Below are 10,958 nucleotides of genomic sequence, written 5' to 3' on the forward strand. Positions count from 1 at the left end.
GGAGTTACTTGTTAGCTTATGTGAGCTCTTAATTATTGCATCAAAGAAATACTTAAAGGACTAAAAGACAGAGTCGGTCCCAAAGGCTTTGGAGGACGAAAGGTAATCTAAACTTCTTAGATTAGTATAAGGAAGATATCATAACGAAGATGGCCTGAAAAGGACCCTCGAAGAGATGACCACATAATTTATTATCCAAAACCGGGCATCTTGGGAACAGAAAGGGACATTACTAATAATTACACCAAGTAAAAGAAATGAGCCAAGGCGTTCTTCAAATACATTCATTCCCGAGGCTAAAGCAGGGCTTTTCAGATCTCCAGTGAGATCTGCATTGAGCAAGTGGCATCTGAAAAATCTCCTAAAGCACGATTTCAACAAATGAAGCTCGTGGCTCTGCGGTCTTCAAAGAGCTCCCCTTTCATCCACCAGGCTTGTCTGAAACCCGTTCCTCTTAGACCTGTGCTCCCTCGTAACGGGCGTTAGTTATATCCAGTACTGATTCTGGAATGCACCAGTCGTCTGAAAGTGGACATTAACATTCAGTTATTTGGAGAGAGGCCCAGGTGGGTTTACCGTGGAAAGTGCTTGAAATGAACACATTTCAGTCGGCAAGAATTCTGATGTTGGAATGGTTTATTCTTCCAAAAACTGGTTAAAAAAAAACACAAAGGTTTAGTATTTATCATCAAAAATTAACTACAGTTGACGTTTTGAACTGTCCATTAGTTTACATCAAGAAAACCTGATTCAGTCCTAAATCATTTTACGTCATAGATTCATTGAAAAAATTATGTTAGTAGCTGCACATGTTAGGCTTGTATTAGAAGGATCTGGGGGCCTTGGGAGCTCCTGTTCCTTCTAACCTGAAAGTATATAGTCCATACTTGCTCAACAAATACAAACAGTCTTTTTTGTTTGAGCAGGGATCCAAACTTGAATCTATAGCAAGCATATGCCAAAGTGTCCTCTTCCATTGCTCTCAGAGACGGCAGAAATACTGTGATCCTGAGGGTATCCGATGTTGAGTGAACCCTGAATCTGATGATAGGAGATGTCATGCAATGCAGCCAGAAGGATGAAATCATGCCAGAAAGAAAGCATAAATGGTATTTATATGTAAAAAATGGACAGTTTTTTTAACTTTTGTTGATTCTTTGTGCATTTTACATCATGAATTCCGACTCTACTTAGCTCCCCATCTCCTTGCATCTGCTCTCTGCCCTTGCATCCCCCCCGCGCCTGCAATGAAAACCAAATTTAAAAAAGAAGCCAACAACCAACCAAACCAACCAACAAACAAACAAAACTACCATCACACAACAGACAGTTTTAGGGTAAAGGTCAAAACAAGAATCTCACATCCATGTAAAAGAATTGAAAAGACATCAACACCGACCATCAAAATGCACCCATTCTGGTTAAACAGTCCACATGGTCCTCTGCCTACTCTCTGACCATTTCTGAAACTCTCTTCTGCCTGTCTAGTAGTTTGCTGTTTTCTATCCTTTGGGATCCTGTCTCTCTTTACTTGATCTCATTCACTCTGTTACAATATATCAAATCAGTCCAAAGATTACATTTTTATTCAAGTTCTACCACTATCAAACAGTAAGAGACCTTAGTAACTGAATTTCTGTAGCTGTGCCCCTTCCTACGTACAAGGAGAGAACAGTAATACTTTTTGCTTAATAAATTCTTTAAGAAGACTAAATGAAAAATGCAATAAAGCATTTTTTGCACAATTCTTGGCCCAAAATATACACAGAAAAGAAAATGTTAAACTAACCAACGTTTGAGTGATGATTTCCACAGTCGCGTTTTAAACTGCGGCTTGGCTCTCGCATTCCACAGACTGCTAAGGAACTGCCTGCTGGGCACTTCTGCCAGGTTTTCTGGCAGGCATTTCAGCTGCGACATGGGCAAAACTGAATTCATTATCTACCCTAACAGACTTGTTCCTTTTCCTGTACTCATGGTTTTTGGGCAGTGGTTCCACCCTAACATCATATACAAAGCCTGGAAAGTCAGCCACATCTGACTCCTCCCTCTTTGTTGCTAACATCCATCAGCTGATCCCTCTGATTCAACACAGGCCAGTTCCGGAGTGAGCTTCCTCTACAGCACAGCAGTAGGGCTTAGCAGATAAAGGCCAGTGGGTGTTCAGTATTATTGCTAGGAATGATCACATGAAGGCAAATGATAAAAGGAAAAACGTTCTGTGTGCACATGCATGTCTGTGCATGTTTGTGTGTGTGTGGTTGTATATGCACTTGTGCATGTTTGTGTGTTTGTGCATGTATGTGCATTTGTGTGCCTCTATGTGTGTATGTCTTTGGAAACAAAACAAATGGCAGATGCAAAATGCTTAGAAATTTACAACTAAGAAAGAAAAAATGGTTTTATATACATATATGTTTTATATGCATAAATTCTCACTAAATTATTTTTAAAACAACCCTAAAAACAAAAGATCAAAGATGTGAAGGAACAATTTGGTACACAAGAAATACAAAAAATCCAATAATATGAAGAAATATTTTCTATCAATGTAAAGAATGCAAATTGAGAAATCTTGAGATACCAACAAGACACTGAAAGATATTCACAATATTTTCCTCATACCATTGATTTTAAAATTGGGGAAAAAAAATCAAATCACCAGTTACAAATAAAGCACATACATTCAACACGTTGCTATATTAATCATAGAAACCCATGATAAGGATGAACAGTAGCGTACCATTGAAGTGCATTCTCGGGTGGGGACGTGACTGCCTCTTGACACTGTGCTGCTCTTGTTTTTCTAATTTCTGTTTTCCCCAAACAGGCAAACACTGCTGACACCTAAAAGACATCCAAGTGCACAGATAGGCCCTGGACAAGGAGGTCTAGCAACTTTCAACGCAGGTTTCAGGGCTCAACGTGCAATGGTAACGACACCCAAAGTCTTGCTGCCGAGGTCTCAGCTGAGAGTCAGTATTTTCCCAGCCAGCGTTTGTCATTCTCACCCCACTGATCTTATCAGCGCTGAGGGGTTGTCCCTCACCACAAACCAGCACACCATCCACGTGACACTCAGAACCAGTTAGACAGGGCCTGGCCCCTGTCCTGGATTGACTCTGCTGCAGCAGCCCCTGCTCAGCTTAGGAGGCATTGATGGGAGCGGTCCCCGGGGGCTTATTTGGGTTAAAATTCCTACCAGACTCATGGATGTCATCAGATTGCATCCTTGTCTCTTTCCTGATCCTGTCCCAGTTTCCCACTGGCGGCACCTTGCTGATGCTCGTCTCCTGGGCCTCTCCCACCCATCTTTTACTGCTCTCGCCCTCTTTCCTTCTCTCCCCCTTACCCCTGCATTTATTTACTTGGTCGGGGAGAAACAGAGGTGCATGCATACCACAGAGAACAGCTTGCAACAGTGACTTCTCTCCTACCTTTTGGGTTCTGGGGAACAAACTCAGATCCTCAGACTTGGCAGTAAGCACTTTGACCAGCTGAACCATCTCACTGACCCAATTTTATTCTCTCTTAATAGCTGCCCAAGTTTAGCTGCTTCCTAAAGAAAGAAATCTCCCTGACTTAGTTACCCCAGGCCTGACCTCTGCCGCCAGACTTAGATCAAGCTCCTTCAAAAATAAAATTGTATTTATTTTCTCCATTACTTTGAGATTTATTTTATGTATGAGAAACTATTTGATTCTGTGTAACCATTAGTTAGTTCTGTTATGTGCAGCCAAGCAGAATCTTAACTGATACCTGCCCTAGATTCTTAAGAGAGAGTTATGCTCCTCCATAGGACACTCTTGTAATAGGGAATTCCGTGAAAGCTGGTTTGCCGTTTTCTCTACAAACTTTGTTTCTGGAGACATTGTTTCCTCTTTGGTTCTTCCTGTGAGGCTATGAGCATATACTTTCTCAGCACATGGTACTGTTCCTGTTACATCATACTGAAAGCCCAAGACATATTTCATACGTTTTCAGGGGTGACATTTGATGTTCTGCCTTGCACGTGTGATCAAGAATCTTTTAATAATAATATAAAATATGAAACACAAAAGGCCATGTCTTCTGTTACTGTGAGCCTTAAGTATAGTAAGGTGCCTGTTTTTTGGCTTGCTGTTGCTGTCTTGCTGCTGTGGTCATTACTGTTTGCCTCTAAGACATAAGCATTCCAACAGGCATGTATGGAAAGCAAAGGAAAGATAGAAACCCAAAGGTTGCTGGGAAAGAAGCTTTAAGGGCTCCTCTTTCCATTCTGAATCTGTCACTGACTCCAGTTTCAGCCTAGGTTTTCTGTCTCACACTGTGCTACAGCCTGTAAAACAGCTACTGTAAATCACTAAGACCTTCATAAACACGTACAACACGGGTCTGGAACATAGACACAACTGTCCAACAAATGCCAGGCACTATATAACCAGTGTCTTCTTAAGAAACCACTCTAAAGAAGTTGGCAATCCTTCAAAAGCTGGGCACAAAATATTTCAAGTAGTACTAACCTTAATAGCAACCAGAATATACACCAGTAGAAAGTCGGTATAACAAAAACATCATGTCTATAAAATTTAATAATTTATAGTCTTTTAACATTTAATTCATAAAATTTAGCTGATGGAAATTATAAGTCTCCTATTATGCTATTTGAAAATACAACATTTAAAGTTAAATATAATATATTTTTATGCATCAGTTATATCATGCCTATGTATAATACTTTGAAAAATATATTAAATGACACATTTATCATATCTCTCTGTATATGAAAATTGTAATAGTAATTATATCTATGAAGATGGTTATATATATTAGAATATACAGTTACATTATTAACTATATCTATATCTATCTTATATATGTATATAACGGGAAGGAAAGTTACCAAGATAAGGGTATTATTATCTAAACTTGGTGCATAGTTATTAAGAAAACTTTATTGGTCTTATTTCTACTTGGTATGCTTAAATGTTACAGTGATATATTTGGCTTAAATCACTAAGCATTGTTTTCTTCTAAATGCTACTTTTCTTTTTTTACAAAAAGGAATTTTTACATTCTTGTTTTGACAATCTTCTCTGCATTTTAATGTGTCCTCAGTATTTCAAAATGTTTCATCACTAGGCCATGATGAAGACATTTAAAATATATTTCACATTTCTGTCCCTTGTTTTTGAAATTTGCTCAACTTTGTTATCTATCTTTCATAGAAACAGTTTTAGTAGATTTTTATTTTTATAAACTAGATGCATATACAGTTATTAAATTAACATGCTCCGATCACATACATTTACAGCTTAATTCATTAAGCTTTCTGTGTTGGTGTTTGATAATAACATCCTATCAGGTTTCTAAAAACTAAACTGGAAAATTCACTTAAGGACATCACTTTCCCACCTTGCCACATTGAAAGTAATTTAGAGGAAATCAATTATGTATTGCCTGTAGATTTACAAACCTAACATATCCAAGTCTAACAATAACCTAGGCATTTTGCAATAGGGGAAACAGAAAATCTATGGAAAGCAGAATGCCCTCAATCTCCCATTGGAAGAAAATTTGATGAGCTAAGCTGATGATCACCTCACCTGGAAGGCAGGTGAGAGATGACAGGCTACTTGAAGTCAATTAATGGTCATCTTTGATTCAAAACTTTGGATAAATAAATACTCAAACAAAATGTAGAATGGACGTGATAAGCAGAGATGAGAGGGTGTTTGCTGTTGTTGTTGTTGTTGGCTGTTTACCTAAACTGTCTCTTAGCTCAGGTCTATTTAAATCTCCTCGGTAGCATCAGATTCCATGGTGCAAATGATAGGTGTCAGGCCTTCTTAGTCAGTTCACCCATGATCATTTCTGCAAGTGAGGTGTGCTGTTTCACAATAGGCTCATGTCAGAGGGAAGAAACAAGTGGTACTTCTACTAGACTTCTTGAGGCAGACACTCTCACGCTAAATTCCAGAGAGAGGTGCAAGGAGCAGTATTTAAAGACTCAGATGAGAACTGTACACAGCCTGGCCAGGTCTCACATCCGACAACCGTTTGCAGGAGTTGTTGGGAGAATGAATGTGGTCATACCATTGCTGATCCTCCATTTGACGCAATGGTTCTGCCAACCAACTTTACCAATTATTTAAAGTTCTCAGGTTAATCCTGTCTGGACACATGGTCCCCGGGACACATTTTTCAATGCTTTCAAAAGCTCTGAAGTAAAGTCTGTGCATATGTAGAGATCTAATGTTAACTTTGCTCCCCTGGGAAACTTGAGGAAGGCAATAATCTATCTGCTAGTTCACCAGTGAGTTACTCTAGCGTCTACAATGCTAGAAACTTCTCTTGAGTCATTTCTGCAGTAGCTGTCATGGTAAAGAGCCGTGAGACACGTAAACTTCTGAACCATGTCTACTTCCATCCTTATTGAGGTCAAGACCCAGTCTTCTAGCTCCTGGTATGTAAGACTAGCATTCCTTTCTGCTGGGGCAGACTCCAGAGGCTCAGTCTAAAGGATTAGACAGCCCCCTGCCCTCCAGGGAAACAGGCCAAATAAATAATAATTGAAGATGAAAGAAACTTTCACAGCTTCAACTGAGGCTAAGAAGATTACAGCTACTTTAACCCCAATCACAGTGGCCGCCTTATTGAAACTTGAGTTCACAACGAGGTCACAAGTCACAGACAGCAAACGGAGGTTTTTGGAAGGTAAGAGTTATGTATCAACGTGCAGGGTCTGCCGTGTGCTAATTACCCAGTACTACCTGACACTCATTATCCAGAGAAGCTGGCATCAGTAGGAAAAAAGGCTTGGAACACTGGGTCTGCAGGAATTGCTGAAGGCTTTAATTATGGGTCTCACCATAAGAAATGACGGCCATCTTGCCGGAAAGAAGGAATTGCTTCTAGCAGATTCCAGAGACATACTCTGCTGGGAGGCCGACTGTTTGCTTTTTGGAAGGCACTTTACATTTCATGATCAAAGATGTATTATTCAGTTTAATGGCAGCTCCATAACCTGACTGCAGTGTGAGCTTGGGAAGTCACTGGGCCACTGTGAACCTCAGATTCTACACTTGATGTGAACCAAAAGACCAAGAAAGAACAGGCCTTGAATCTCAGCAGCAAATATCATATGCTCTCTCTGGCTGTCAAAAAAAAAAAAACCCAAAAACAAAAAAAAAAAAAACAAATAGGAAAATTGACTAAATAGTGGCTTAAGAAATCTCTACATGAAAGTAAGATATGGAGTCCTCTCTTGTTGAACATGCCATGAGATTAAAAATAATTCTTTGATTTGTTAAGTATTAAGGTTAAATACTAATCACAATAATGTTTTTGTTTACTGAAGCACTGAAGACTAAATATTGCACTGTCTGACTAAACAGCAAGCCTATTGTATAATTCTGAAACAACTTGACTAAGTCAATCTGAAAACTAAAAGTTAAAGAATTCTTCCCCATCTAAGGAAGCATTCCTGAGCATTGCCAACTAGAGTGATAGTAGCTTCTCTGACATTTGGTGATACATGCTCTCTTGCATCAGTGAACCACAACTTGAACTGAGAGTGTAGCACTCATTAACTGAGAACTCAGAGAAGTCACTTCATATGCCAAGACACATTTTTCATGTTTGTGTCCTATATATAATTCAAACACACTCTTTCTTTAACACCAAACAGTATGATTATTGCCATTGATTTATGTAGAAAATCATCTAAGAGGATGGATTCCTTTTCCAAAGACATATTATATATAATTTATACTATATAAATTCTTGAACTGGATTTTTTCCCTTTTTTATTGATTTTTATTGAGCTCTACATTTTTCTCTGCTCCCCTCCCTGCCTTTCCCCTCCCCTTCAATACTCCCCCACAGTCCCCATGCTTCCAATTTACTCAGGAAATCTGGTCTTTTTCTACTTCCCATGTAGATTAGATTTATGTATGTCTCTCTTAGGGTCTTCATTGTTGTTTAGGTTCTCTGGGATTGTGATTTGTGGGCTGGTTTTCTTTGCTTTATGTTTTAAAACCACTTACATGAGTAAGTACATGAGATAATTGTCTTTCTGTGTCTGGGTTACCTCACTCAAAATGATGTTTTCTAGCTCCATCAGTTTGCCTGCAAAAATCAAGATGTTATTTTTTCTGCTGTATAGTACTCCATTGTGTAATGTACTACTGGATTTTCCTTATCAAGTCTTCAGTTGAGGGGCCTTTAGGTTGTTTCCAGGTTCTGGCTATGACAAACAATGCTGCTATGAACATAGTTGAGCACATGTCCTTGTGGCACGATTGAGCATCCTTTGTATATATACCCAAAAGTGGTGTTACTGGGTCTTGAGGGAGGTTGTTTCTTAATTTTCTGAGAAATCACCACACTGACACCCAACGGGGCTGTACCAGTTTGCAGTCCCACCAGCAATGCTGAAGTGTTCCCTTTCCCCCACAACCTAAATTGAATTATTTAACGTATGTATTATCTCACATGTTTACCATCTTCGGATATAATCCAACATAAATCTGCTCTCACAGAAACTGTCAAGAGAAGAGACCTCTGTAATAACTGTGGGAGATAGAATTGTGATACAACAGATCTTTTGATTGTAATTTTACTGAGAATGGAATTTAAGCCCAGAACCTTCCCAGAATCAGAGGCTTATTCCTCTCCCTTGGCAATGATATATTAACCAAAGTATAATGTAACAGAGAAGACATCTGGTGGGTACAGGCAGAACATCCTAGTTAAGAGCTGGATAAGAACATAGGCCTTAAGCAAAGTTCCTAGTTTCCTTTTGTTGAAAATAGTTATTAACTGTGGGACCTTGTGCAACATAATTAAGCATAAGCCTAGGTCAGAAGCTCTAGTGAGGGATTTACTGTTATTGTTTTGCTAAATGAACATGTTGTGCCTGTCTAATTGTCTACATAACTGTGTTTATGATCATAGAAGGTGCTGCCGTCAGCTTAGGGTAGAGATGCTTTATTTACAGTAGTCAGTAGTAACTGCAAAGATGAATGATTGGTCAGAGTATTGGAAATAAGTGTCTGGAAAAGCTTAATTGCCAGCCATAGATACAAGACTATACCACTCTGCCCAAAACTTAAGAATATTGTGGAAGAGGCCCCGAAACTAATATAAGTGCCAAAGGAAAGGAAGAGGACATTTCACAATGCTAACTTGTGGGCATGACAAGGCTGTAATACTCTTGATCTCACAGTAGATCATCCCCTGAACAAAATATGCAAAAGATTGGTCCTATCAAAAGCCTACATAATGAAAAAAGCCTCAAAAGTTCCATAGTGTCCTATAAATTAAATGCAATTAGCTATACTTGGGGAGAAGAAGACATTTTATCCTGTGGTATAATCTCTGGTAAGGTACTCATGTTCCTATCAAGACACTCTTACCTCACACTTCTGTAAACAATGAAATTCGCTGGAATGCAACACACACACGCGCGCGCGCGCGCACACACACACACACACACACACACACACACACACACACACACACCATATAGGGGCCTAGGTGGGAAGAGGAAAGGGATCAGCTAGAGTGGGAATAGAATAAGAGAGGGTAATAGGATGAAAATAATCTAAATACATTATGCACATGTATAAAATATCAGAATGAAACCTACCTCATGCATAATTAATATATGCTAGGAAGAAACACTGAAAGGATGCTTCCACTTCTGTTTCTGTTTTTTCCCCTAAAATGAAGTCAACCTGGAGAGATGAATCAGTGGTTAAGAGCACTTCCTGCTCTTGCAGAAGATCTGAGCTTGGTTCTCAGTGCCCACATTGAACAGTGTACAACTGATTATAACTCCAGCTCCAGGAGGTCTAGTGTCCACTTTATGTCCTTGGGTACATGGAACAAACAAACACACAACACACACACACACACACACACACACACACACACACACTCACTCACACATAAACACATCTACACTTTTAAAAATGTCATATATCTTCTCAAATTATTCTGAAAACTGAATTAATGTACTGTAGTACTTAATGTAAACAGGCTACTAGAAAAGTAAAGTAATTAATTTACCCATGTGTGAACTCTGTGAGCTACAGCAACAACTGGCCTTATAAGACATGGCCTCTGATACAAAAGTGGCATGATGTCATGGGAGTAACCAACCACTTTCTCATTGGATTTAAAGCCGCTTCCACAAGATGAAGCCCATTCCTGGCACAGTTATTAGGTCAAGAATCAATAGCTAGACATATCCTGGACTCTATGAGAGGACACACTATTACTGTTCTGCTAAATGAACATATCAAACCAACTCCTAATGGCCTATCAATATACCCATATATTAAGGTATTTATCAAAGCTCATCATTGAAGCTTCTGTTTTCAGTAGATGAGGCTCAGCACAAAGACCCAAAATGTGTAGAAACTTGGAGATTTCAAAATATCCAGCTCTAAAGGAATATATATTGAGTATGCATATTATATGTAAATGCATATATACATATACACATATGTATACACACACATCATATCCTTGTAAATGCTCAAGGGTCATTATGGAAGAGGGGGCAAAAAGAGTGTAGGAGCCAGAGACAGTGGATGACTACAAGAAAACTGTATATTCGAAACACAGCAGGGAAGTTGTACATATGAACTCACAGGGGTTGTAACATTGTGAAAAAGACCCGTGCATGTCTATAACAACCCAAATCAATGCTTGGAGTGGGGGTAGGGGCATGAAGTTTCAACCTTACTAAAGGAGCTCTTAGTAATCCTTAGCTGCTGGGAGACGGTAGGCTTTCTCTAAAATTATAGCCCATGATAACTTGAACATACTCCAATGGAAAGTACACATTCAAGAATGTGTGAACACAAATTGGCCTCCATGGAAAAAACGGGGACAGGGAGGACATCAAATTGGGTGGGAAGTGAAGGGCAGATGAGTCTTATAAGAGTTGGAATATGATCAAAACATAT

The sequence above is a fragment of the Microtus pennsylvanicus genome, chromosome 18, assembly GCF_037038515.1.
Source record: "Microtus pennsylvanicus isolate mMicPen1 chromosome 18, mMicPen1.hap1, whole genome shotgun sequence".
NCBI lineage: Eukaryota > Metazoa > Chordata > Mammalia > Rodentia > Cricetidae > Microtus > Microtus pennsylvanicus.